Source organism: Thunnus thynnus, chromosome 11 (genome assembly GCF_963924715.1).
Source record: "Thunnus thynnus chromosome 11, fThuThy2.1, whole genome shotgun sequence".
Taxonomy (NCBI): Eukaryota; Metazoa; Chordata; class Actinopteri; order Scombriformes; family Scombridae; genus Thunnus; species Thunnus thynnus.
In genome coordinates, this window is record NC_089527.1 from 2,928,869 (window position 1) to 2,956,665 (window position 27,797).

The 27,797-nt window shown below is 40.8% G+C and overlaps 1 long non-coding RNA gene across 1 annotated transcript; it reads right to left on the reverse strand.

The window, feature by feature from the left end:
* Positions 1-18,474: 18,474 nt before the first annotated feature.
* On the reverse strand, positions 18,475-19,107 carry LOC137192074 (uncharacterized). Its single transcript, XR_010930499.1, has 2 exons — positions 18,672-19,107; positions 18,475-18,581 (listed from the first exon to the last, which is right to left on the reverse strand). It is a non-coding gene; the product is annotated as an uncharacterized lncRNA (long non-coding RNA).
* Positions 19,108-27,797: the final 8,690 nt, after the last annotated feature.

The following is a 27,797-nucleotide window of genomic DNA, read 5'->3' on the forward strand; positions in this document are numbered from 1 at the left end:
CAGACAGACTGTTCAGCCAGTGATGGATGATCCTGCAGCCGCCACCAGCCAGCCGGACCGAATCCCAAACAGAACCAGTTAAAACAAAAAAAAAGAGAGCAGGACAGAGAAAGAGCTAAAACAAGGATAAACTAGTTTGGCGTTTGGCAGATGGAGAACATTAAAAGAGGCCAAAGGACTGAAAGTAGACGGCGATGTGACGTCCTCTTCCTCTCCTTCCTCTCCTCTCTGCCGCCTCCATATCTCTCAGCTCCTCTCCGTCCTCCTAGAAGGGATCCAGATGCTGGAAGGACCCTCGCTGGCCTCGCTCTGAAAATAAACTCAACACAGACTCTTCATCTGTTCTACTAACAGTAGATTTATTCATTGGCTCATATGCACATCTTGCTAAATTAGCTTAGCTGCAAGCATAACTGTTATCTCCTTATTGTAATAGATATGACAAACATAACAACCTCCAAAAACAACATCATAAATATGAAAACTGATGAACATAATTGGCTAAACTGTAAAGCTCAGCATGTTGCTGCAGCTGTAATCTGTTTCCAGTTCAGTTTGTTGTATCCGGGCACCCGTAGAATCAGGAAACAGGACGGGAGGGGTGAGGAGCAGCTTACTCACCTTTAGTTACACCTGCTTCTTCTTTTATTTCTTGACAGCTTCTGTGTTCACTGAAAATAACGCTGCATGTAATTTTGGCACAGCAGCAACACTTAAACAGGCCCCAGAAAAGGTTTTTGTCCATACGCAGTCATAACAGAAGCAGCAGCTGTAAAATAATCAATACAGTTTTTTTCTGAGCATCACAAACAAAATGACTCTTTCAAGAGTGTTGTAGCAAAACAATCAGTCTCAACTCTTCGATGTTTCTCTTCACTTTCTCTCAGTGGAAGCAGATGCAGAGTCTGTTTACTGTAAACTGAGCTGAACTTTGTCCTCTGGCAGCATCAAAAAAAAAAAAAGTCTGCTGTTTTTCAGTGAAAATCGATAAAAACCGAAAACAACGAGTTGTAGCCAGAGCGTTCTGACAATTTAGGGTCAGAAGAGATTCGTCTGGAGAAAATCTGCCAGAAAAAAAAACTGGCTAAAAATAAAGTGTTGTGTTTCTGCTAGGAGGGTAAAGGATAAAGATGTGAATGTAGAGCATGTCAGAACCATGTCAGCCTCTCATTTCTGTGGATATCTGCAGTCAGGATCCCAAGATGTGATTGTTGTGTTTATATGGAGATTGCTTCTCTGTTGAAGAAATCATTTCTGAGATAGCAGTGGCACTTGAGAGAGAGAAAAGACTGACTGCGGTGGTTTCAGCTGAATAGTTTCAATCATGGTAAATGGATTTTCTAAATGCCAAAGTAGCTGCTTTATAGATTGGTCCTCCCGGAGACGAGAGCAAACTCATTTAGCTGGAATATCGCTGACTGCCGGGACGTCTCGGAGCATTTCCACAAGACAAATCAAGAGGAAATGTGGAGTTCATCGTGTCCTCGCGTGAAACATTCCTCCATATCTGATCTGTGACGAATCATTTCAGAGCCTGTCAGCTGCCTGCCTCTCATGTCTCGTCTGGTTTCACTTCTTCAGTCCACTGTTGCTTTGTGGTTTTAACTTCAATAAGGAAAACCTTTCTATTATTTTAACACTAAGGGAGAGAATTCACTTCCTCCTTCCTTTTAACCTGAGTGTGTTTCCATCCACCTGTTTCATTTTGTGTTTTTTAAATATCTTTAATAATGTTTCCTGTTGTCTGAGGTGTAACAGTAGTAGTGTGGATAAAAAGCAAATGTAAACAGACTGAATGAATAAATGATGACATCATGAATCATGTGACTTTAACGTCGCTGAAGAGCTGAAAACATCAGACCTGTGTGGAGCGATGATGAGGAGACTGTGACCTTCCTCACATCAATACATGAAACAAAAAGAAATGTCATATTTCCATCATGGTTTTACATCGTTTGAGCTTTGACTGCTGCTCTTCACAGATATATACACATATAGACCACACTGGGTATATTGAGTGAAGATGTCTATCTGCTCTTACTGTGTGTAGATGCAGCATGATTACATACAAAGTCAATGCAAAGACAGGAGTAGACACAAACGGTACAAATTGACACAAAAACAAAAATTTGCGCACATCTTCAATCCTGAATATACAATCTTACAATTTCATTTAGCAGACGCTTTTATCCAAAGCAACACATCTGAGAGCTGATACAACACGAGCAGGGATCTAGTCAGGAGACACTAACACGAGTAAAGTGCTATCAAGGTAAGTTTGAGCCCAAAAGGATGTAGATGTCAACAGGCCGTGCATAGAGGTCTATCAACTGCAGAGGTGCTCATGAAAGAACTGGTCTTTAGTCTTTTCTTAAAGACTGAGAGGGACTCTGCGGATCAAACAGTTTGGTAACTCATTCCACCACCGGGGAACTACAGAGGAGAAGAGTCTAGCTGGCGACTTAGGGCCCTGTTGTGGTACCAGGTGCCTTTCATTGGCAGAGCGTAGTGAGCGGGAGGGAGGTTAGACCTGAATGAGGGAGCTGTTTTAGTTGCTGTTTTGTAAGCGAGTGTCAGGGTTTTGAATTTGATGCAGGCAGCAGCTGGGAGCCAGTGGAGGGAGATGAACAGCGGGGTGACGGGTTGTTTTGGGCTGGTTGAAGACCAGCTGTTCCACCGCGTTCTGGATCATCTGCAGAGGTTTGGACGTTGTAGGGAGGCCTGCCAGTAAGGAGTTGCAGTAGTCAGTGTGTGATATAATGATAGCCCGTACCAGGAGTTGTGCCACATGCTCAGACAGGAAGGGTCTGACCTTCCCGATGTCGTACAGGGCGAACCGACACGACCGAGCGACTGAGGTCACGTGAACCTTAAAGGTTAGTTGGTCATCGATCATGACCCTCAAGTTTTGGGCAGACTTTGTGGGCATGAGTTGGGTTGATTCCAGCTGGACGCTGATGTTTGGTTGTGTAGAGGGACTGGCTGACATGACAAGGAGCTCGGTCTTACAGAGGTCCAGTTGAGGGTGGCGTTCTTGGTCTTTCGGGTATCGTCAGCATAGTAATAGTATGAGAAACCATTGGAGCGGATGATTGCGCCAAGTGAGGAGGTGTATTGAGAAAAGAAGGGGACCAAGCACTGACCCTTGAGGAACCCCTGTGGATAAGCCGTGCAGTTTGGACACGTCTCCCCTCCAAGATACTCTAAAATATCTGAATCTATTTCAGAAATGTTCAGAGACGAGAGGAAAGGAGAGACTGGAGGGAAATAACAGAAAGAACTGGAGTCTCTGGTGAGAAGCTGAACTGAACACAAACACACAAACTCTGCAGTCAATCAATACATTTTCCAGCAGGTTGGTTTCACAAAATACCAGACATTTAGCTTATGTGTAATACAGAATACTGTGAAGATCAAAAATGATGGTTTTCATACCAAAATACTTCTGTTTAATGTAAAGTAACTGCAGCCTGATACTAAAATAAATAAAAGTTGAGTCTACAGTTTGTAATTATTTAAGAGGTGTATGTTTTAATATTGCTTTGTAATATGATGATTTTAAAAATGTCAAATGTCAACATGCTTCACAGTTCTGTTTTAATGCATTATTGACTGATTATATTTAACCAGTCAATTCTCTTGTAGAAACTAAACTAAAAGCAGCAGGGAAGTGAGAATGAGTTGTGGGCTGCATGTTTATGTATGAGAGAAATGATCAGTATAAATTTAATCTCATATAAGTTAAGTCGACATGAAAGCAGCGTTTATTCTTTGAGAGAGATGATCAGGTTGGTGCTTGGACTCTGGTTGGCTCCTGTGTGTGCATGTGACTGTATCCAGGTTTGCTGTTAATAAATGGAATAATAAATAATAAATTCACTTCACTCGTAACTTGACAATAGAAAGTCCTCCTGCAAAGATTAAATCCACTTCTCAATGTTTATATTGATAACAGTAGATTAGATTCAACATGTTGGTGACAGTTGAGTCGTAACTACTTTAGCATTTATTCCTTTATAACATCCAAATGCAGCATAAACATCTGGTACAGCAAATATATATATATATATATATATATATATATATATAGAGCAAACAAAACTTTTCATAAAGCGGTAACATGATGGTCACACTGAGCCTGATTGCATCCTGCTACATGCTACATGAACACACGTCTTATCCTGCAGCTCAGCTTGTTGAACGAGCCACCAAACAAACATTCACCAGGGAAATGTGCACCGCTAATGTCAGTTACCAGCTAGGTAGCTAATTAGCTGCTCAGCTGCAGCACATTAAACAAAGCATGTTATGTGTGTGCGTGTCACTGGTAAAATAATACACTTAGATAACTTTGCAGCAGCAGGATGTTGGTTAGTGTGAGAAAACAAACCCAACAGTGCACTAACAGAGAGGCTAACAGTTCACTGACAGCAGCAAAAAACATATGTAAATACAGAATCTCATTTCCATACTGTCATGAGTCACAGAGTCTTCTGGCATTCATCACCCTGACGCTAATTGTCTGGAAACCGTAATTATGACTGGATATTGTTAATTGCCCATTAATTAGAATATCACTGCTCTAAGTGACGCCCCTCCCCCTTCCCTCGACCTTCATTTCATTCCTGAAGAAACGTCTCTTTTCAAAATGTCCTCGACCCTCCTGAGATGTCAAACTCAAAAATAAAAACCTTCATTGTGATCAGAAACAGTCGACTTCCAGCAGCTCCTTCAGGAATCTCACAGCGATGTGACTCCTGGCAGCAAGCTGCTCTAAAAATAACCCTCGTTGTTCCCGCTCGGTGAATATGAGATTGCCGTATCACTTCCTCTTCCCATAACAATTAATCAAGAGCGGCTGAGCTCCCCTCAAATGAAGTTACCTTTCCCCAGGTATCCAGCGATTGGGAGGAAATTACCTTTTGAGAAATGGCTGCATCTCAGCGCCGCAATATTTGAGCAGGAGGGTTGTTTCCTTTAATGGAGGGAGCTGGTGTGAAGGCAGATTACCTCCTGAAGATACAGAAACAAAACACCAGGAATCATTTTAATGAATCACAGAGTGTCACTGTGTAACAGCTGAACACAGGTCTGCATTTAGGTTTAGTTTCAGTCTCCTTATTTAGCATTTATAATGAGTATAACAGTTACACTCTAATGTAGCTGTAAACAGATTTTATTTTACACAAGCTCCTTGATTTAAATTCTGGAAGTCCTGGTTAAAAATTATTAAGCTGATCAGCTTAAATTATTGATTTAACTGGAAAATGTGACTCCCGATCCTCCGGAGGGAAGACGTCTCACTCTGTTGGAGTTGTTGGAACTACAGAAACACTCTGATTGAACGGTGGTGTTACAGATCACAAACGATCCCTCACGAACACACAAACTGACAACAGACAAGTTTCACTTTGTCATCAAGTGACTCACAGAATTAATTAGTGACAGCTGATACGAGCTGCCGCCGAACACGTTAGTCATTGCAGCTAAATCATGGAGCTGATAGGCCTTGCTGCAAGTCTGTAAAGCTGTTGACATGACAACTCCTACTGTAAACAAGGTTTCAATCCATTTTCTATTTCTGAAACTTTCTCAGAGAAGTGATTTTAAAGTTTGGGACATCAACTCAATGTAAAGCCTTTTTTTTTTGTTTAAGAGTCTTTGAGTACCTTGAAAAGTGCTCTATAAATAAAATGTATTATTATTACTATAAGTCTGCGGGTCCAGATCCTGTCATTTCCTCATAGTTAAAATGCCGCCCAGAATTATGAGTTCAATTACAGAGGAGCACAGACAATATTTTATTCCCCACCTCCTCCTGTGATGTTGATGTTCATGTCTGAATGCGGCTAAAAAGAGGAAATAAAGCGGGGACCTCTCTCTGAAAGGGACTTTGAGAGAAATGTTGCTTTTTTTTTTTTTTTTTTTCCAATAAAAGCAGTGCTGACAGAAAGCGACTCCGCTGCTTTCTCCTGAACCGAGAGCTTGTTTTGATCCAGCTGGTCTGAATAGAAACGTGTCAGCAGTCAGGTCCATAAAGCACTCTGCCGCAGAAACACAAATCTTAGTCCTGCTCAGAGCACTTTGAACACAAAAACATTCTTCTGTTCATTCACTCTGAAATGCTTCTCATCCATTTAAAAGGATGATATGAAGAAAGACTTCAGAATAGGAGGCTTTCATACTCGTTCCATTTCTTTTCCCCACCAGTTGAATAATACAAAACAAGAATAAATGCAACGTATGAATCATTTAGTGCAATGCCACTTAGAGAATGAAATAAATGTTGGGAACTGCAGCGAAGAGGCTGAAAAGCTCTCATTTCATTAGTCACATCTAAAATAGATGTAGCAACAGAAAACATCCAAAATATCCTGAAAATGCAGCTTTTAGATTCTTAAAACCGACATCAAGAAGAAGAAAATGTCCTGTTACGACACTCAAACACGTGACTGTAAAGTTCCTGAAGTTTGTGAGTCGCTGAAACTTTTTCATTTGTGTTTTTATGACTTTTAACGCTCTGGAAGCACTAACGAGCTTATCTGCTAGCATGTTTACTGCTGACTGTGCAAGCTGTCATCTCCATCGTTCTTTCAGGAGGAAATGATGTTTGTTGTCTAATAATTACAGTGTCACTGAGTTGCATCATCTTCGTTTTGTGATATTTCTCTGGATGCTCTGATCAGAAGACTTTAGCTAGAATCAAAAGATAATAAAACTGTAACACAAAGTTTGTTTACTTGTAATGGATATAATGTCATATTCTGAAGGTCGGTACATCCCAGTTCCCTTATTTGATCCCGGAAGTCGTTCCAGTCCGCCATCATGGATGCCTTCCCTTTACTGGCTCACACGCCCCCTTTTTAGAAATCAGTTATTACTGATCAGACTGATCTGATGTGTTTGATACCAGAGATGACAACACAACACATTCAACTCGAGTGTGCTGCTGTCTGTCAGCAGCGAGGATCAAGATAAAAGCGTTTCTCCGTTGTATGAAAAAACTTTATTTGGCTTTATAGTGTCATTGTATTCAGGCTGAAGACTGAACAAACACTCTGTTTCACATGTTACATAAGATGCTCTTTTGGAAGGTGAAGATTGAGTTCAACGATGTGTCATAATGTTGAGTTTGGTTTCATAATCGTTTGAAGTGGCTGAAATCAGATATAAATACCCGGTGTGAGGTTCAGCTGTCAGGCGTGCTCCACACAAGAGACCTGAAACTGACTGAAACCAGGATGCTGTTCTGTCCATATGAACAGTGAAAGAGGTTTTCCTCGCTGTAATCATTCCTCCTGTTCATACTGGATATTAAAAGATCCTTCAAATGTGCTTTCAATGTAAGTGATGGAGGCCAAAATCCACAGTTTGTCCACACAGTCATTTAAAAGTCTGTGTGAAGCTTCTATGAGTCTTCATCAGTCTGAGTTAGTCATATCAAGTGGATATCTGACACATTTACAGTCTTTGTGTTTCCCTGTTGAGCTGCGGTGGAAGTATAGTAACAAAAAGAGGGACTTTGGCACTAAAAAGACCAACTTGAAAAATTGTGTACCCGTCCTTTAAAGCCACTAATTATCTCTGTAATCGACCATTCAAATAAACCCAGAGTCCAGCTGTCCCAGTCAGAGAGCTTCATATTGAATCTTCTCTGCTGGTAATAAACTGGAAGCTGAGACACTGAAGCTAATTAACCTTGGTGGAGGTGACGGAGCTGCAGTCGTTTTACCTGCTGATCCTCTCGGCTGTGATTAATAGCTGGAAGTCTGTGGTAAACAGGCAGGAGGACACCTTGGGGGGGGGGAGAGTTTGTTCTCACAGGTGAGACGAAGTAAAAATCAGGGGTTCTTGTGGAGAACCGGCGGCTCGGAGCTCACTCGACCCCCCAGGGGTTTCTTCAACCTTCGACGGGGTTCCTGCCTCCTCACACAAATGCCGGGCAGAGGGTATTAATTTGAACACAAGAACAGGGTGTCACCCAAGGTGCTGCACTGATGTAATTACATGTTTTGTCATTATTCATATCCTGATATATGAGCAGGCGCTGCAGGGGTACGACACCGAGCAGAGAGCTGCTGAACAATTATTCTTTTTTTCTTTATTTTTTGGAAAAAAACAAAACTGTTCCAGGGAAGAATTAACCTCCTGTGGGGCCCCGGGGCAAAAGCTTGTTACTGGGCCCCTGTTGACCCCCGTTATACAGGGTCATCTGCTACACACACAGCATGCCAGTTCACTGCTCCGCTACGCTAACATTATGGCATTTTTCCATTGTTTTAGGGGCAGTCATGCCAAGCCATGACTCCATTACACAGCAGCTCTTCATCAAAAACATCATCATCACTGTGGCTGTTTCTGCTTATATTATTCCTCCCTGTTTTATTTCTAACTGATTCGCTCAACAAACAGCTCCAAATATCTCCAGATGTTGTTGTGTTGACTGGTTTTTAGCACCGCTAGCGAAGCTCTGTTAATTCAGTGAGGGACACTTTTAATTTCCTGTAAATGTTTCACAATATTTAGTTGTTTCAACGCTTTTAATTTGAGGCAGTAAAGCAGGAAATGTTGGGTTTACATCAGCAGTAACTTAACATACAGCTGACCAATCAGAACAGAGTGGGCTCATCGGGAGGCGGGTCTTAAAGAGACAGGAGCTAAAACTGCCTGTTAGAGACAGAGGCTGAACTGAGGGGCTGCATAAAGGGTCAGTACAAGATAAATAAGGAGTTTTTCAAACCGTGAATCATGCAGAGCTACTCTAGTCGAGTCCCAGAATAAAAGTATAGAGCTGGAAATGAGCATTATGGGACCACTTTAAGCAAATCTGCCAAAAAATCATCTGGTAGCAGCTTCTCACGTGTGAATTTTTGCTAGTAAACTCAACATCTTTGTGTTTTTGACTGTTTGTCAGACAAAACAAGTCATCTGAATATGTTCACTTGTGGTTCAGGGAATAATGATCAACATTTTTCACTATTTATACATTGAACAATCAATTTATTATTAAAGAAAATAATAATAGTTGGTTGCAGCCTTACAGTATTCCTATGATGGAATAATATGAATAATATAAAAACTAGTCCCTCAGTTTTCTGTGTGCAGTTTGATCAGTAATCCAACTTTGGTTCCAGCTCATCTTAAAGCTGCTGGATGGGGTTGAGGTCAGGGCCCAGTCCAGTTCTTCCACACCAAACATGTGTCATGTTGAAACAGGAAAGAGATAAACACAAGCTGCTGTCTAAAATATGCTCCCCGGTCCAGCGACTTACAGAGGCCTGAATTATTTCAGGTCAGTGATATAATAATGGTGCGCTGTCATAAAAGCACATTATGATTTTCAGTCCTCAGACACATTTTCATCTGCGGACTCAAACTAATGACTCTATCATGAAACCCACTTCTTAAATCCAAGTATTCTGTGATAATGACAGTCCTGATCTCTAGAAAATGATGTGATATTAAAATCTTTTATGCTAAATATGAGCAGCAGGTTTGATCTCCTCATAACAAAAGACAGTTAACTTTAATGAGCAGCAGCCATAGTCGCTCCTTGTTCCCATGGTTACGATCATCAGTTATATTAGTCAGTGATTACACATGTTACTGTTTGTAGTGATGAACATCCAAGAACATTTTCTTCTTTCGGTGAGGTTTGTTCATACAAATGTTCCGAGTCTCTGGTTTCAACGGCACTAAAGTGTCCATATAAAGCTTCCTGTTCTGCTCCGTTTCTTTCACAAAAATGTTTCCAAAGAGAGAAAAGAAGAAGTTTCTGGTGTCAGAAATCAGCAGACACATTTACTGTCTCATTTGATTTGTACAGACTTAAGGATGAGAAAGCTTCCTGCTCTTTCCCAGTGAAAATGCACATCAGAGCACAATCAGACCAGTTCCCAGCTTCAGACACTCAAACAAAACGAAAGAAGTATCTGGGTCCCTCTTATTATTTAAATGTTGGGTTTATTGGGGTTGGTAGTGTTTGGCAAGTGTCAGCAGTCGTATTAGAGGAGCTGAAACTATTAGAAAACATGAATCCATCAGAGCAGATCTGCACCGTGACAGAAATAAAGAGGAAACGCTTTGACATGTAGTTAGATACTAAAAAATGTCTGAATATTCTAATAAGCAAAAAAGGGAAGTTTGCACAATATAATAATAATTCTTCATAATAATAATTCATTCTATGTTTTTCTTATTGTCAACAAAAACACAACCTCTTGACTTTGTACCACATTATACATTTCTCAAAGAACTTTAGAACAAAGTCCAGAGGTTGTGATCTGCAGCACAACAAGCTAGCAATGTTGTAAACTGAACCGTGTTCCTGCACATGCTCAGTAGCGTCTGTCTTACACAGAACTACTCTCCAGAGACTGAAAACATGATGCTGTTATTAGTCTTTGGAGCCGTTTCTAAACAAACTAACGTAACCAAGCTCTTCATGATGAAGGAACATGTGACCCAGTGCAGCGGTGTGGCTCACTGACATGTTTTTAATAAGATATATCAGATTTTAATACACACACAATACTAGTTAGTAGATCAGTTCATTGGATCCAAACATGAGATTTGTTGACAAGAAGAAAAATAAAGAAAATCACCAGACTTTGCTTTAATTTATTATTTTTCTCTAGCTGGTTCAAATATTACTAGTAAAAAAATAAATAAAAATAAAATATTAATTGTTAAAAGGCTGCAGCCATATTTACATTGTATTTTTTTGTGTATTGTATAACCCTGTTTTTGGTGGAGAGTGAGAGCTGCTGGTTCCAGTACGGATCGGTTGACGTCCAGTGCCGTGGCTGTTGTGGATTGGCCGATCCAGAGGCCGGACTATTGAACTTCCAGGTTCTCTGAGGTGAGACAGAAGGTCGATGATGACAGCGGAGCCTCGTCCCTCTTCGTCCTCCGACCTTTGTGAAAGTTTGTGAACTCTGAGAAACTTGTGTGTTTGGACCAGTGAGCTTAAATAAGCTTTGGTTGATAGTTTGCTGTTAGCGTTAGCTGCAATGCTAACGTTTACCTCATACACTTTGTAAATAGCATGAAGCAGTCGAGGTGGGTCGCCGTTTTCTTTTGAACACAGTTTTCTGCAGGTTTTGCTGAGCTCAGTAAATGCCTTGTCTTGTTTGTTGAGGGATTAGACAGAACTCTGGTCCAGAAGATAGTCTGGTATTTGTTTATTCTTTTGGCCCTTTGCTTCACCCTGAAGTCCAGCTTCACTGACTCTTAATAACACTCACCTGACTGTAAATAACGCTCACTGTGTGCAGCAATAAATTGCTCACTTTTGCATTTATTTTCACCTTGGACCGGAGCATCATGAGGCTATAATACAGAAATGGGACAAAGCTGACCTGCAAATTGTGGATCAGTGGATGTAGATATATAGATATATAGTTCTGATTTGATTTATAGATGTTTTCCCTGAACTCGTTATTATTATTATTTATTATTTTGCATATAAAAAAAGGAACCTGACACACACATACACAGGTGCCTACACATGCACATGCAAACACACAAGACATTGGAACATTATAAGAACGGCATCCTAAACAAGTATGTTTTAAAATGATTTTTGCAGATGCATGAAGAGCTTCATCCTCTTCAGCTGTGTTACGGAGGATGTATGTGTGGAAGTCGAGGCCCTGCAGCAGCACGCGCTCATTACAAACAGCCCTCTGTTTATTCCCTCAGGTCCACCAGCTATTATCAGGCGTGTGCCATATTGTTGCTCTCGTCCACGGCGGAGTCGAGTCAGTTTCCTCCCTCTTGAGGACGGCCGCCGTGACAACGCCATCACTCATTTAACCTCTGTCGACCCGGAGCCACGCGGCACTTTGAGACGGGCGTCGGCGAGAGCGGCTTCATCAAAGCTGACGGCCTCCGCGGCGCCGTCATACAGCACAGATGGAGAGTCAGGAGATGTCACCCAGGCAGAGGAGTGACGGAGGTCTGATGTGTAACCAGCAGGCGTCTCCGACTGGTACGATATTATATATGACATCATTAGATTCTCCTGTTACCTTCAGATTTACTAGCATCTTTAATCCTCGGGGTCAGTTTGACATCAGCAATTTAAACATCCAGGAAATGATTATGATTCAAATTGTAACCCAGGTTTATGGGTCAGGTACTTTATGTTTCTTTGATGACTACCTAAGTGGCCCTTTAAATAAAATATAATCACCCCTCCCACCACACTTACCCCCTTATACATCCAGAATACCTATTACACCACTATGGAAAAATATGAAAATCACCATAAAATCTCACTGATCGACCTCAAAGTGGAACGACTGATATTTTTTTTTGGTGTTTTAATGGATTTGTTTTAATTCTAAGTACAGATTTTTGTTATTTATAACATTTGGAAAGACGTATTATGTTCAACACTTCTTTATTTATAAAAAGTAAATTTGAGGGATTGTTCTGTGCTACTATAAGTGCTATGTGTGTGAATATGTATGTGTGAGATAGTAAACAAGCTACATAGTAAAGACTGAATATAAACAGCATATTATTTCTTCTACAGTTAACCTTTGCTGCTGTGCACACGATGCAGACGTATTTCTTGCATTTCCCACAGGTGTTTCTGTCTCGGTGTCGTCTCTGTCGGGACAGACTGACACCTGCCTGCCGTCTGAACCACTGGAGGAGTCGGCTGTGTGTCCTTCACAACAGCTGCAGCAGCTGTTGATGCTCTTGGAAGATCCTGTCTTCTTCATCAGCGCGTCACCCAGCTGCTCCGAGAGAATCCACTCAGTTTTCCGCTGTTTCAGTCCTTGTTTATTTGGCTCCATATTATAAAGTCATTGCAGGCATCAGTGATGTTGAAGAACATGATAAGGGAGTCATGCATCAGCAGCTGTATGCAGCTGTGACCTTGTCCAGGTTATCAACCCCTCTCTTTGTCTCGTTGTTGGGATTATACTGTGATTAGATGTCTTAAATTCATACTATGTGTGTGTTCCTGTTTTTACATGTCATGATGAATGTTCTTGTTTTGCTCTGCAACGTTGCAGAAATAGCAAACTCAGCAGCTAAGGCTAACAATGGGAGGCCAGTACTATACATGTTAGAGGAAGTCTGAGAAGAATAAAGGTCAGAGATAGGTCAGGAGGGTGTCATCTAGATTTAAGGATCTTCAGCTGGCCACCGATTAGAGAACTGAACGATGTTATCAGTGGAACATGTCTGTAAACAACAGGAGGAAACTGAAACGCCCGTTTGTAAGGTATATAAACCAACTGTGAACCCTACCTGTGAAACGCTCCTTCTCATACAAGAAAATAAATTCAACTTTGATACTTCAGATCCGGTCTTCATTATTTAAAGGTCTCTGATGCTCAGAGCAGCATCTCCGTTCACGGTGTTCATCAGCAGGACGTTGTTCTCGTTCTTGGTTTCAATAGGAGACGACAGTGGCTGCCAGTGAAGATGTCAACGTCCTGTTCTACATCACATGAAGCTCAGAGGGAAGCTCACTGTGTTAAAACCGTTCAGTCCTCCAGCCGTGTCTAGTATCACCCTCATGCCCAGGAGATTTACCAGTGTACACCTGCATGTTCCAGGCTTTGCTGCCCATATTTTGATACAGCATTTGTTTATTCTTGGTATGTATTGTCTGAAGGCAGGGCGTCCATGAAAATGCAACCAGACATGCACGGTCACATGTGGGATTGTAAACACTTGAACCCATATATCCTGTGTTTGCTACGCTCTGCCTGTTCTCTCCTTTGTCATGAAAGCGTATTACACAGGAGAAAACCAGGGATGTCTTCAGAGACATGGTGGCTGGAAATATTTCCCTTCCAGTGTTAGTATTCTTGCTGTCGCTTCCCCCTTCTGACTTGTATCCTCCTGCTGAAATGAGCAACCTAACGTACGCTTGCAAGTGGGTCACATCCAAGTCTTTCCAGTTGCCTCCCCTCTATCTCTGTCGGCTCAAGTATATCCTTTTCAATTGATGCAGATTTTATGTCTTGGACATGGATGACAGCGTATGCGGTGGCGCCTGGAACCATTCTGATGACATTAGCGGCACTAAGTCGTCCGAGTGGGGAGAGAGGGACCAAAATAACTTTCCATTTTTGGAAGGTAACGTGTCTGCTGGTGGTAAAGAGACAACAGGAAGGGGTCAACGCTCAAGGTCTCATCAGAGGAGGATGCCTCATAATCATTATCCTTCTGTCTCAGACACATTCTCCTCTCGGTCACTTTCACTGTCAAAGAACTGTGACAAAACCTCATCGGCAGAAAAACCTTTGCTTAGAGGTCATTTTCAATTGAGAGAGAGAGAGTATAAGAGAGAGAGAGAGAGAGAGAGAGAGAGAGAGAGAGAGAGAGAGAGAGAGAGCATGGTTTAGAAGGCTGCTGTGCAAGTTTTTATGTTTGTGAACTATCAGTGTCCTCATGGGAGCCATGTTTCTCTGCATCTATCAGTGGTTCTCGCACTACTACAGGTATGTTAGAGCCCTGAAGCAGAGGGAAGTTCTTATATGTTTTATACAGTTAAAACAGGCTGATGTCAAATTAACCCCAAAGAACAAAAACATATCATCATGTTAATTTATAATTAAGTCAATAATGAAATAGAAATAAATATAATAAAAAGGTGTCAATCAATTATTTAGACGTTAAACACTGAATGACAACAGGAGGGTTAATACTGAAGTGTTAGAGCAGCATGTTACTGTTGTAGCTGCTGGAGGTGGAGCTAGTTTACACTACTTTATATACAGTTAGCTAGTTTAGTCCAGTGGTTCCCAACCTAGGGGTCGGGCCCCTCCAAAGGGTCAGCAGATAAATCTGAGGGGTGGTGAGATGATTAATGGGAGAGGAAAGAAGAAAAAATAAAGTTCTGATACACAAATCTGTTTTCAGTTTTTGGACTTTTTCTCTAATCTTTGATTTTTGCTGAAATATTGGATCATTTGAACATTTATTGAAATGAAAGCATGTGAGAAGTTTAGAGGGAAAAATCACTATTTGGTGGAGCTGTTAACAACTCATAGACATGTGAAATGTGACCCCGACTACACACTGCTTTTTGTAAGACGTCAAAAGACAAAGTAAACTATATGATTCACGAGAATAAGATTAATTCTTTATAGTTCATTCAGATTAAACATATCTGACTGTCCATCTACTTTTAATGTTTATATTTTTATCTATATATTAGGGATGTATTTGTATTTGTTGAGGCAGTAAAATTATTTGTATTTGTATTTGAATAAAAGTGGAAAGAAGCTTAAAAATCCTGTTTTTGTTTTTATTACGCTTTTAATAAGTGTTACAATAAATGTTCATAAATAAACTACCTTATGAAGGAGGTCCACACACCGGGTCTTGAACTGGAGTCTTCCAGATCTAACTAACAAATACTTTTTAAAATATTTGTATGAAACAAATATTTGTAAAAAACCCATTATTTGTGCTTTGCTGAATAATGTATTTGTATTTGGGCACACCTCTACTACATATAAAACCCAGTCAGTTATCAGACTAGTTCGCAAAACTAGTTTAGCTGCTTTTTATCCTTCACATATTCATCAAAATATTTATTTTCAATCACACATGAGAGCTAGAAAAGAAAAATCAAGTAATTATTTCTAGTAACTATAAATGTTTGATGCATTTGTATGTCAGAAGGAAAGCTGATGTTTCAGATCCAGGTCTTATCTGTGTGGTGTTTCTGTGTTTTCAGGCAGTTACAGTATAAAATATACAGACTATTTTGGTGACTGTAGCCTCCGGCAGTATGAAATCACTTCTCTTTATGGAGCAGCTCGAGCTATTATAGAGAATAAAAACCTACTAAACCATGATCCATGTGAGCTTTTCTTACTTTCTTTTGATGTGACTAATTCATATGTTTTATTAATGTTCAGAAAGAGAGATTTCACACAGTTTAATTAGCTCATTATTCACCAGAGGGAAGGTAAGTCGTTTGGTTTTCTCTTCTCTTTCATCTCGGAGCAGATTCGAGGACTCGCTGCCACCTGAACCAGCTTGTTGGTTTAAACTAACGGCTCCGCTGGCGGCGGCCGCCTGGTGTAAAACAGACTATTGTTTTCATGAATCGGCCTCTCTGCGCTGTGGACTTTACTATTAATGAGTACAAACAGCCGGCAGCAGAGTTCCTCTCTGTCCTCGGGCTGTTGGAATGATCACACGCCTTCACTGGGAACATGTTGAGACTCAAACTGTGTTCACACTCAGAGGAAAAACAGTCATGATAAACCTTCGTATGTGAAGTCCACATGTTCAAACTGAGAGGTCAAAACTCTTGCAACACTTGTAGTATATAGAGCAACTTCCTCTTTATACTACAAGTGTTGCTGGAGTCCTTCATGCACCTTGGAAGCAGGTGAAGCAGGTCTGTGAACTGCTCACCTGACTCTCAGTTCTTCTTCTTCTACAGCTCGGATCAACATCAAACTCTCTCTGTTGAAAGATCAGAACAAAAGATGAACAACTGCGTTAGAAAACATCTGGTTCTTTGATTAAAAGTCAAAGCTACAACACTGTGGAAGTTAACTGCTGATGGTTTATTTGTGAAAAATAAAAGTTTTATGGAAACTATGAAAGTGAAATGTTCAGATTTCTTCTTTCAGGGGCCAAATGTTTTTGCTGGAGGGCCAGATTTGGCCCACGGGCCGCTATTTGCTTACCACTGCCAAAGAGCATGCTCAGTAGAGTATTTCTCCAGCGCGTCCCGAGACTCCCGCTGACTTCCTGTCGGCTCCCCGTTCATTTGGATGGAGATAAAATAATTGAATCCTCTGGACTTTCCAAATGTTATCGAACCAAATGGACCAAATTCTGACAATAAAATGAATCGTTTCACTCAGAAACATTTATTCACCCTTTAACAGCTGCTGCTTTTCCAATGACTCTGTGGGGAAAATGCTTTTTGGACCGGTGTGCGTCATGTGATTGACGTTGTAATAACACATTTTGGCCACAGATTGGCTTCACAGCCTGTTGCTGTTCCTGGGGGAGGGGGGGGGTCGCTCTGATTGGCTTCTTTTCGGCAGCTGAGACTGACGGGAACTATACAAGCCCCCAGGAAGCCAATTTGTGGCCAAACGGTGTTATTAGGTGACGCTATTGGGCCCAAAAAGACTTTTTTCCATAGACTTACATTATGAAAGAGACGTCCATAAATCAGCGGATACATTTTTTTGAGCATCACAACCCCCGCCAAATGACCTGAAGTAGCCGACTCGGCCAGAGAAAGTCACTAGTGCGCTCGCTCTATGGGCCCAGTGATCCTGGAAGCTCCGGGTAATTTTATACACGGAAGTCGAACTTTTTTGGCTTCAAGCGCCACTGAGCAACTTCCATAGGAATGAACGGGGCCCCGCCTCCCACGCTGTATCCAGTTCTCTGTATACATCCATGGTAGTGTAGCATTCAGAGATGTTTAGTTCTGTTTAGGTTTTATTGTTTGATTTCACCTTGTGAGGTCAAAATTCACACGCTGACGACTACGACTCCCCACATGCATGTTCAAACCTCTGCAGATGATCCAGAACATGGACGACGCCACATCTGGTCTTCAACCCAAAGCAGCACGTCACCCCACTGTTCATATCCCTCCACTGGCTCCCAGTTAGAGCTAAAACATCTCCCACTTACCTGAACTCCCTCATTCAGGTCTACACTCCCTCCCGCTCACTATGCTCTGCTAATGAAAGGCGCCTGGTGTCACAACAGGGTCACCAGCTGGACTCTGTAGTTCCCTGCTGGTGTAGTGAGTTACCAAACTCTCCACCTTGAAGAACAAGCTAAAGACCAGCTCTTCCACAAACACCTCTGCACCTGATGGACTTACAAAATTAAAAAAAACAAGAATTCTGCTTCTATGAACTCTACGCATCACCTCCATCCTATCAGACCTGGAATTAGCTTCGTTACTCACGTTGTTCTCTCCTGACTAGATCCCTGCTCGTCTGCTAAAGGAAACTGTAACACTGTCAATAGTGTTGTATAAAGAGCTGTAGATTCAGCCTACTGCAGACATCTTTCAACTGTGTTAATAGATTAAAAAGTAATTATTTAAAGCAAAACTTACAATATATATATATATATTTTTACCACTTTTCTGTTTTATAAAATGAAAATCTTTGGGTTTTGGACTGTTGGTCATCTTGACCATTTCTCAGAGTTTTCTGAATTTTGGTGACCAAACAGTTAATTGATGAATCAAGAAAACAATTGTCAGATGAACCAACAGTGAGACTGATGGTTAGTTTCAGCCCTAAACTGGTGGCTGTAACATAAACCAGTTTAAATCACTGGTGTTTGTTCTCTGCAGCCGTGAACACTGAGACACACCTGCAGAGAACCAAGGTCACAGTGTAACCACATAATATTTATACATAAACAGATTCTGGATGCAGAACACAGGATCACTAAACGCTCTGGATCTGGATCCCCGGCTGCTTTTTTCACCTGGAGATTCCTCAGCCGGTAATTGAGAAGTCAGGTCAGAGTGTCACCTGCGAGTTAAACATCTCCTCTGGGCTTCACACCTGCCTGATGGAAGATATCACTCTCCTCAACATCTGTGGAAAAAAAAACGACATTCATGTTCTGACTGCTGGGTTTTCATAAAAATCCTACATTTGTCTAAAACGTGTAATTGCTTCGGTTACCTGAAGCGTTTATTCCGTCCTTCACGTTGCAGCAGGTTGACTGACGAAGGGAAACGGCTCATTTCCATTTAAATGACAGCGTTCCTCTGAGTTTAGTTGCAGACGGAGCGTCTTCCTGCCGTTTCCACAAGGTCAACTCCTCCATGTTCACAGTGAAGATTGTAAGCGTGCTAACAAGTGACGACCTCACGGCTGTTGGGAGGATTTACAGTGTGTTTGTGTTTGGATATGAACCTCCTCTGTGTCTTCAGTCCGTCAAATCGTTTGGTCCACAAGGGACCTTCACATGGCAGCTGCTCCGGCATTGAATCAAACACACTCTCACTCACACACAGTAGAATAAATTGAGCTTTGCGGATGCATTTCCTCTGAGACTCACTGGTGACAGTAATTTTCCCCCGAAATCCGTTTGCTTTCAAATTGATACAGAGCCGTACTGTAACTGGAAAAAAAGAACATTTTCCAATTCTCTGGATATGAAATGACATTGTGACTCTGCAGAGCATCTTCCATAGTAAAGAAAGTGACTATAATTAATTCATTTCTCTTAATATTTCATGGTTCATGAACACTGTAACTTACAGAGAGACACACAGTGTGCTCAGAGAAAAGTATCTAAATGATTCAAAGTGGTAATTCAAGAAATGATGACTTCAAGAGGATTTTTATCCAGGAGAAGAAACAGCAGCATCGGCAGTAATCCACAAAGACTTTTAACAAAAACTATTATTAATATTCTTTTGGTTAAAGAAAAGAAACATCGAACTGGACATTGACTCATCAGAAATAATGTCTTACGCCACAAAATTAACAAAATGAAAAAAAAAAGCAACTTGTTAGTATGAATCCATCCACTCTCATTATTTACTCACTTTTTATTTGTTTTGTTTGTTTTTCTTTCTTATTTTTTCATCGCTGTCTTGACGGCTTGTAGTAGTTAGTAGAGGAATATGTGAGAGAGAGAGATATGAAGAGACATGTCTTTAGATATCAACTGAGGTCTAATTCATCCATCTCTCCCTCGTCCTCCTCCTGAGAGGTGAGATAGGTGTGTTTGGACCAATCGGCAGCTGCCACATCATAAGACTGAAGAACCTTAAAGTGCCGCCGATGGCCGCTAGCTGCTCCGACTGACTCCCATTCAACGAGTCATTCTGGTCTCAATCTCTAAATTCAGGACCTCTAATAAGTGTGCTGCTGGTCATTTTGGAAATTATTGCTCCATTAATAAGATTTGAAGACTTATAGCAGCTTTGATGTCTGCCATGTGACCGCTGTGATTGACAGCTGTGATTGACAGCTGTGATTGACAGTTGGCTCCAGGACTCACACTGACTCAGACTATTGTCTGTACTAATATTTCACTAAGTTTAATGTTACTTGATTATGACACCTTTCCTGTTAGCACAATTTAGCTAAAATAGCTAACATTAGCCCAAATAAGCTAATGTTAGCTTGCGTCTGAGGTAGCGGGGCGTGTTTCCAGTGTGAAAGGCAACAACCTTGCACTCCTTCTTTGTAAGGTCCTGGCTCCAAACGGGAAACATGGCGCCGACCAGAAACTGCAGCTCTGGGCTTCAAACTGGCTCCAATGTAAACCAGCGGGTGACATCACACCTCGCTACATCCGTCTTTATATACAGGATATGGTGGGACCCCAACCATGGATGTATTATAAGAGCTGGACCATGCAGTCCTGTAGGAATTGCTCGCCTGGCGCATACGCGAAAAAAAGTTTCTGGCTTCCGGGTTTGCTTCCGTGTTGTGCGGCTCACTGAATATGCGCAGTAGTGTTTCCTCCGCTGGCCCCGCCCACAAGTTCCTGCTCGGCCCATAGACTTTACATTGTGATGATGTCGCGGATTTTTAAATCGCTTTTCTCGGCTTGAGGAAAGTTTAACAAACATAAAACCTCCATGAATCAAAAGTTCATAGTAGAAAGAGTCGTAGTTGACGTTGTTTGTGATTCAAGGTGTCCTATCAACAGTTTAACAGACGTCTCTTTTACAATGGTGGTCTATGGGGAAAATGCTTTTTGGGACACTGCAATACCGCGAGTGGCCACTGGGAAAAATTGGCTGCAAGGCTGAGCGGCGGCGCCCTATCCAGCTCTTATTATACATCCATGACAACAACAGTCCTCTGCAGCTCACGCTAAACTCTCTCTAAGCCCCGCCCATTGTTTAAGAGGTCCAATCAAATGTGAGGATTTGATTTAAATCCCTCTTGTAACTGTACACGGCTCAAATATCAAACAAACACGTCACATTACTGAAGCTGAAGATCCTCCAACATCCGTTTCACTGCCACTTCTTAATGTGCTTAAAACAGCTGAACTGTGACAGTAAAGACAATTTATTCTCCACAGCTGTTATATGATCGCTGTTATTTCAGGATAAAAACAAACTCTTGTTACTTTATGCTCATCGGTGAGACAGCACTCCGCCGATATTTAAATATCAGAGCCATTAAAGGAGCCTTTCGGGCTTTAAATCAGTTTACCATCTGTGCTCCTGCTGGATGTGATCTAAGTGAACGAGCTGCTGCTGTGGGTCAGCGCTACAGTCGGTGTCACTGTACACATGAAAGAGTTAATAGTTTGTAGGTTTAGAGACAAAAGGGGCTCTGCTCAAATCACAGTCGCTCAAATGTCAGTCTTTATGGCACTTGAGGACAGAAAATTACAAAATGCAAATGTCATCTCTGTAATAAATGGCCGGTATTTTATGATATTAATTATGCATGAAGTCGCTGCCCACTCTCTAAGCAAATACTGCCTGGACCCAGACGACAATATTTCACAGTGAGTCAATAGAAGAGCTGAAGTCATCCTTCATGTTTAATCCTCTGCTTTTATTTCAGCGTGGGATAAACACAAAGTATGTAAAGCTCATTGAGTTCACTACCGAAGGATTTTCACAGAATATCTTTAAAAGGAAATTACATTTCTTTAAGGTTTTCTGTTCCTGTTTCCCTCTTTTACTTTCACCATTGACACAAACTCAACTCTAACTCCCTGCTCACCTGTTATTCTGATCATATTATTCTCATTTTACAGTGTGAGCTACTAGAGTCATTAAGGTAATAAATATGGGCAGGGGCGTCCACATACTTTTGTCTTTATAGTTTATAACTATGATGTGATGTTTGAGACCACTTTCTCTACTTTTCTCATTGAAATATATTTATTTATTTACATATTATTATTGTAAACTGCTGAGTATCTGTGATCTCAACTCCAAATGCTGTGTGATAATAATGTAAATGGGAAGATTTTAATTGACGTTTCACAAAAACAACCCAACACAGGAACAACTTTAGACTAAATTATTAAATAACTTCAGTAGAACTGAATATTTCTCCGCTGTTGCACATTTCTGTTCATCATTCAGTTGAATTAAAATGCTCCACGTCTTCTCTAAAGTTTCACCTTGTGCGTCAAATGTGCTTTACAGATAAAGTTGTCTTGTAGTGTACTGGTCACGCCGGTGTTTTCCAGGACTTTTTATTTAACTGGGCAGTGAACTTTAGTTTGTTCAGGCTTAATATTCCAGTAAATGGATCGTCTGAGTGGAGTGAGATTGACACTGAGTTCAGTTGGTTGATGTTCGCGTCACATCAGCGTTATTGTAATTACGAGGTTCCGACTTGTAAATAGCGTTCGACGTCACAATTACGAGTGGGGGAAATCTAATTTTTCTGAAAGCTAACGATATCTTTGTGTCTGAAAACCAAACAAACATGGACGCCTCACCGACGTTCAGTGTAATTAGACCCATGTTTTATTGAGTGTTTTAATCTTTACACGACTGAGACGTGAACCTGTGAAGCAGCAAACAGCAGCAGAGACTTGAGGATTATATTGAAAATCAGTGGAATATTCCTTTAAGTCTCTTACTTTAATGCATTGGAATTATTCAGTTCACTGTACGTTCACCAGCAGCTGTACAGCTTACATTAATAATGTGTTAAAATAAACCCTGAGTCTTTGACGAAGCTCAACACAGATCTGCAGTCAGACACACCTTCACTCCTTCACATCTGCACCGACAAGCAGAGAAAATGTCATTTAAGAGATTGAATAATGCGAGTCAGTGAACTAATCTGGTTCTCCACAGTCCATTAAAGAGACTGTCCATCCACACCAGCAGAACCCTCCAAACAGAGTCAAGATCAACACATTTAACCCAACTGATGCTAATGTTTTCACTTCTAATAGACATTACTTTCATATTTAAATCTTACTTGTAGAAAAGCCTCCTTCCTGCCCAGTCCTAGGTGGGCGGGACTTATCCTCAACATAACGGACCACAGCTGAGCTGATCAGAGTCTCTTCCTTGTTGCTGAAGCTTGCTGGTCTGTTGACTGTTCCCTTGATGTGTTATTAGAGTAAGTTATGGACATATTATAGCTACTCCGCCAGGTGTAAACCTGGAGGGGATCAAGAACCTCTCGTGGTTGTTGTGATTCACAGTTTTTGAAGAAACTATTTTATGACGCCATTCTTTATGAGCCTATCGTAAAGCTTAGACTTTCGTCTCTTCAGCACGCCTCGCCATTTTACAATATGTGTTATGACATAGCACAAGGCATTTCCAGCAACTGGCTAGGCTAAAGCTAGTCTGACCTGGTCTGTTGACGGCCACGGTTTGTTCTTTGAACTGACATCCATAGAGAAGTTTGGAGCTCCTGCAGATTAATTCCATACCTGAAATGTTATGATCCAGTAAAGTTAGACACAATACGAGATGAATAAATCCCCTCTTCACTGTACACACCTGGCGGAGACCTGCACTCTTCTAGTTATTGCTGTTTCTTTGTGTAATCGTTAATTAGTCAGTACCTTTTGTTAACCAGTTATTGTTTTCATTTGCCTTTTAGCGATTGATTGATTGATTTTATTTATTTGACAATTTCATTTGAAAAACACCAGCTGTGCCAGGGCATTAAATGGTAAATATATATATATATATATATATATATATATATATATATATATATATATATATACATATGTGTGTGTGTTATAAGGAAGAGGCTCAGACCAGGGTGTCTTTGGAGGCGACCATGTAGTCCGACATCTGACGACAGAAGTAAATAAAAGAAATCCTCCGGTCGACTGTGATGCTAACTCAGGCTCCTGCACAAATTAAATAACACAGATATGTGTTAGCATGCTGCACAAGAAGCTAATAAACAAACTTACACCCGTAATTCAAAGGAAGTGCACAACATCGCTTGCTTACCTCTCCCATGAAGTACAACAACAAAAGGGGAGAGGTAAAGGCGGGGGACATCATTTATGGGGGGGAGGGGGAGGCACCTACAAAAGTGAACGTAGGGGTACAATGAACCCTGGAGGATTAGCACGTCAGGATTTAACTATTTACAGATTTTGTGTAATTATAATACATATGCTGCACAGTTGACCCTGTTACATATATATATATATATATATATATATATATATATATATATATATATATACAGCCTTTCTAGTCTTCCGACCACTCAAAGCACTTTCATGCATACATTCATACTCTGCCATGCAAGGTGTCATTCATACACACACACTGATGACACAGCCATCAGGAGCAATTTGGGGTTGAGTATCTTGCAGAGTACACGAGATAGAGGAGCTGTGCTGTTATTAACATCATGTCTCCAGCAGTGGAGAGCAGCCTCTCTGCTGCGCCGTCAGCCTCGGGGGGGGGGAAAGCCATCACTGTTCAAGATGCCGAGCGGCTGCAGGGTTTCTGAGGTGAAAGTTATTTTCTTCACCGTAGAGTTGGTTGAAGTTGTTTCATGCTGCAGTGTGTGTTGGTCAGCTGGTCTCTGTTGTTACTGCTGGAGTTCACGGCCCCGCTCCGCTAACGTTAGCGTACAGAGTTCACAATATACTTAATGTTGTTCTTGCAAAGGTAATTATTTAGCCATTAAATCAAAATATGTTTGCAACCACTGCCTTGACACATGGATGTACTGACAAGATAAGAATCAAGATGTGTGCTGAAGGTCTGCCGGTCTGTGTGTATGTTATGAAATGATAATTGTGCATTTGTGATTTTATGGTCGGGTCTTAATCTACCTGAGCAGGCCGCCCAGGTAGAGCCTATGTACGGGAAACACTGCATTAATCTTCTTGCTTCATTCCTGAACTTTCTGTGTTCTGTTCAACTCTGATAATCTGTTCTTCCTTTTATTTAAAATATTGTTTATTTCTCTTCCTAATAGCTTCCAGAATATCACCATTCATCTGGGGCTCTCTCCTCTGTTTTATTCTTATCTCTCTTAATGGGGCCAGTTTGTCTATAGCTTCTAGAAACACTCATTTAAAAGAACACCATGCTTTATCCCAGTCAGTACAATGCAGTACAAGGGACTAGTTCATTTTACTCAGACAATGGATGAGTGCTTCTTTGCTGTAATTTTTCAGAGACCTAATTGTTACAGAGTTATGGCAGTTCAGCACATTTTTCTTAATCTTCCTTGGACAGAAAACAAAGAATGGTCATTCAACCCATAATGTAAAACACCACGATGTGCTAGACACTAAAACAAGGTCAATAATAGTTTGAGTGGAAGAACAAACACGTGTCGGTTCATTGAAGGGGAGCTATTATGTTTTTCCTTATTTTCGGTCATAAATATAATGTTACAGTGTCACATGTTCATATTAAACGTGACCAAAGTGTCACATAATGAGGTAAACGTGTGTAGAAGTGATCTCTCTGAGTAAAAAGCACCAGTTTCAGACTGCTCTGCTTCTATCTGTACAGCACGAGTTCACCGTTCCGCTCTGCTAACATCACGGTGTTTCTCCATTTTTTTAGGAGAAGTCACGTCGAGCCATGACTAGAGTGGAGCTGGCACGCTGTGAGTGTTTTTCCATTACATATATAATTGATAATTATATCAAACATCATCATCACTGTGGCTGTTTCTGCTTGTATTATTCCTCTCTGCTTTATTTCTAACTGATCCGCTGAACAAACAGCTCCAAATATCTCCATATCTTGTCGTGTCCATCGGTTTTTAGCATTAGCATTAGTGCTGCTAATGAAGCTACGCTAATTCGATGAGGAACACTTTTCATTTCCTGTAAATTCTTCATGATAAAAGTCTCCTGTTATTTAGTCATTTAAAAGCTTTTAATATGAAGAAATAAAGCAGGAAATGTTGGGTTTGCATTGGCGGTAACTTAACACGACTATGATACAGCTGAAAAGCCGGCCAATCAGAACAAAGTGGGCTCATCAGGAGGCGGGCCTTAAAGAGACAGGAGCTAAAACAGCCTGTTAAAGACAGAGGCTGAACTGTGGAGCTGCATAAAGGGCCAGTAGAAGATAAATAAGCAGTTTTTGAAACTGTGAATCATGCGAAGCTGCTCTAGTTGAGTCCCAGAATAAAAATATAGAGCTGCAAACAAGAATAATTGGTCCCCCTTTAATCAGTTGGTGAAGACCAAACAGGCGACAGAAATTAATTAGAGCCTTGTAACCCAAAAGATCTGTCTTCCTAATGTCAGTATTAAAATACCAGTCATGATCACTTCAGATTTAATGAAGTCCTCACACTCAGTACAAACCTTTTCCAAAAGCTCATAAAAGTCTCTCTGATCAGGAGGCCTGTAACAAGATAGAACTACAATAAGCTGCTGCTCTTCGGTAAAAGAATATCTATCCTCACTGCTTCAATCATCCATCGATTAGTTCTTCTTTCTGATTAAAAGCAATAATATCTGCTCTTATATAAACACACACTCCCCCGCCTGTGGGATTATGATCTCTCCTGACTAAAACATGATTCTCAATAAACTATTGAATGGTTTCATGGTTTAACCAGTATGTTCATGCAGAGGCAAAGTCGACCTTTTCTACAAAATATCGAGACATATCTTTATTCTTTCAGTTTTTTTCCATGATGATGAAAACAAGATTAAAGTTAATTGTGGTTAGTTGCTAATTGCGGGTAATAAATCTGTATTAATTGGTAATTCCACGCAGACGTTAAATTAATTTCCACCATGGGTTTGGCAGCTCCTGCTGTCGTCTCTGCTGCATCAGAGTTTAAAGCTTTTGTTTCTCTGTGTGTTTGGAAACCTTCCAAACTGTGAGAAGAATGAATCAGGCTGCTTCATCTTATCTCTGAGAGGAGAGACTTGACCTTCATGCCTCTCTTCACACAGAGACGCCGCTGTCACGCTCTCACTTTTACCGGTTTTGAGGCCTGAGTGTCATGATGTCAGTCACTCCGTCACTCAGTATGATATCTAGACAACTACACACCCGACTACAGCCGCGTTCAGACCAGAGGAACATTACAGAGGGGAGACGGGGAGTGAAATATTCTCTGTGCTCCTTGGTTGGATTGAACTCACGGCTCCGGATGGCGTTGTAACCAGCGGCTAAATGACAGATTCTGGTTTGTAATAGATACGGACATTCAGCAGCACAAAGCCAGAGGCCTCCCCAGGGGGGCGCCAGAGAGTTGAAGGTGAGGAAGAGGTACTGCGTGAGGTGAAGAAGAGTCAAAAACTGTCCTCACTCTCGGAGTCATAACTGAACACACAGACATGAAACACATATTGATATTATAAGGTTTGTTTTCATCCACCTGTTTTTAATAATATTTTCAACTTGCACATAAAAAAATGATTTAAAAAAAAAAGTAACTAAATAAATTAAAAAAAGAAAATAAGAGAAGTTATTCTCTGCAGGTCATGAACTTACTATCTTACTGTAGCAAGTGGATAGATGTACATTAGTCAGACTACATGTCTTATTCAATTAATAATTTGGTACGTTTTCCATCTCTAGTCTTCAGGACATGGTTGCTAAGAGGAGTGACTATATTGAGTTATACTTATCTAAAGAGCCTTAGATCATTTCAACAGTGCTTCAGTCCAGTCTTGAATGTGTGGAGCGCTGCTGTCTCTCCATTTACAACAGAAAAAGACACTTATTATGTTGTTGTTTAGGCAACTTAGACACAACCTCTAATATACAGAGTACAGGATCCAAAACCTTTGAACAAACAGTTTGGATACGATTTGAAAAAAATAAAAAAATACTGAAATTGAAAAATAACAGAAAAACTGTTTATACTTTTTGTGTGGATAAAAAG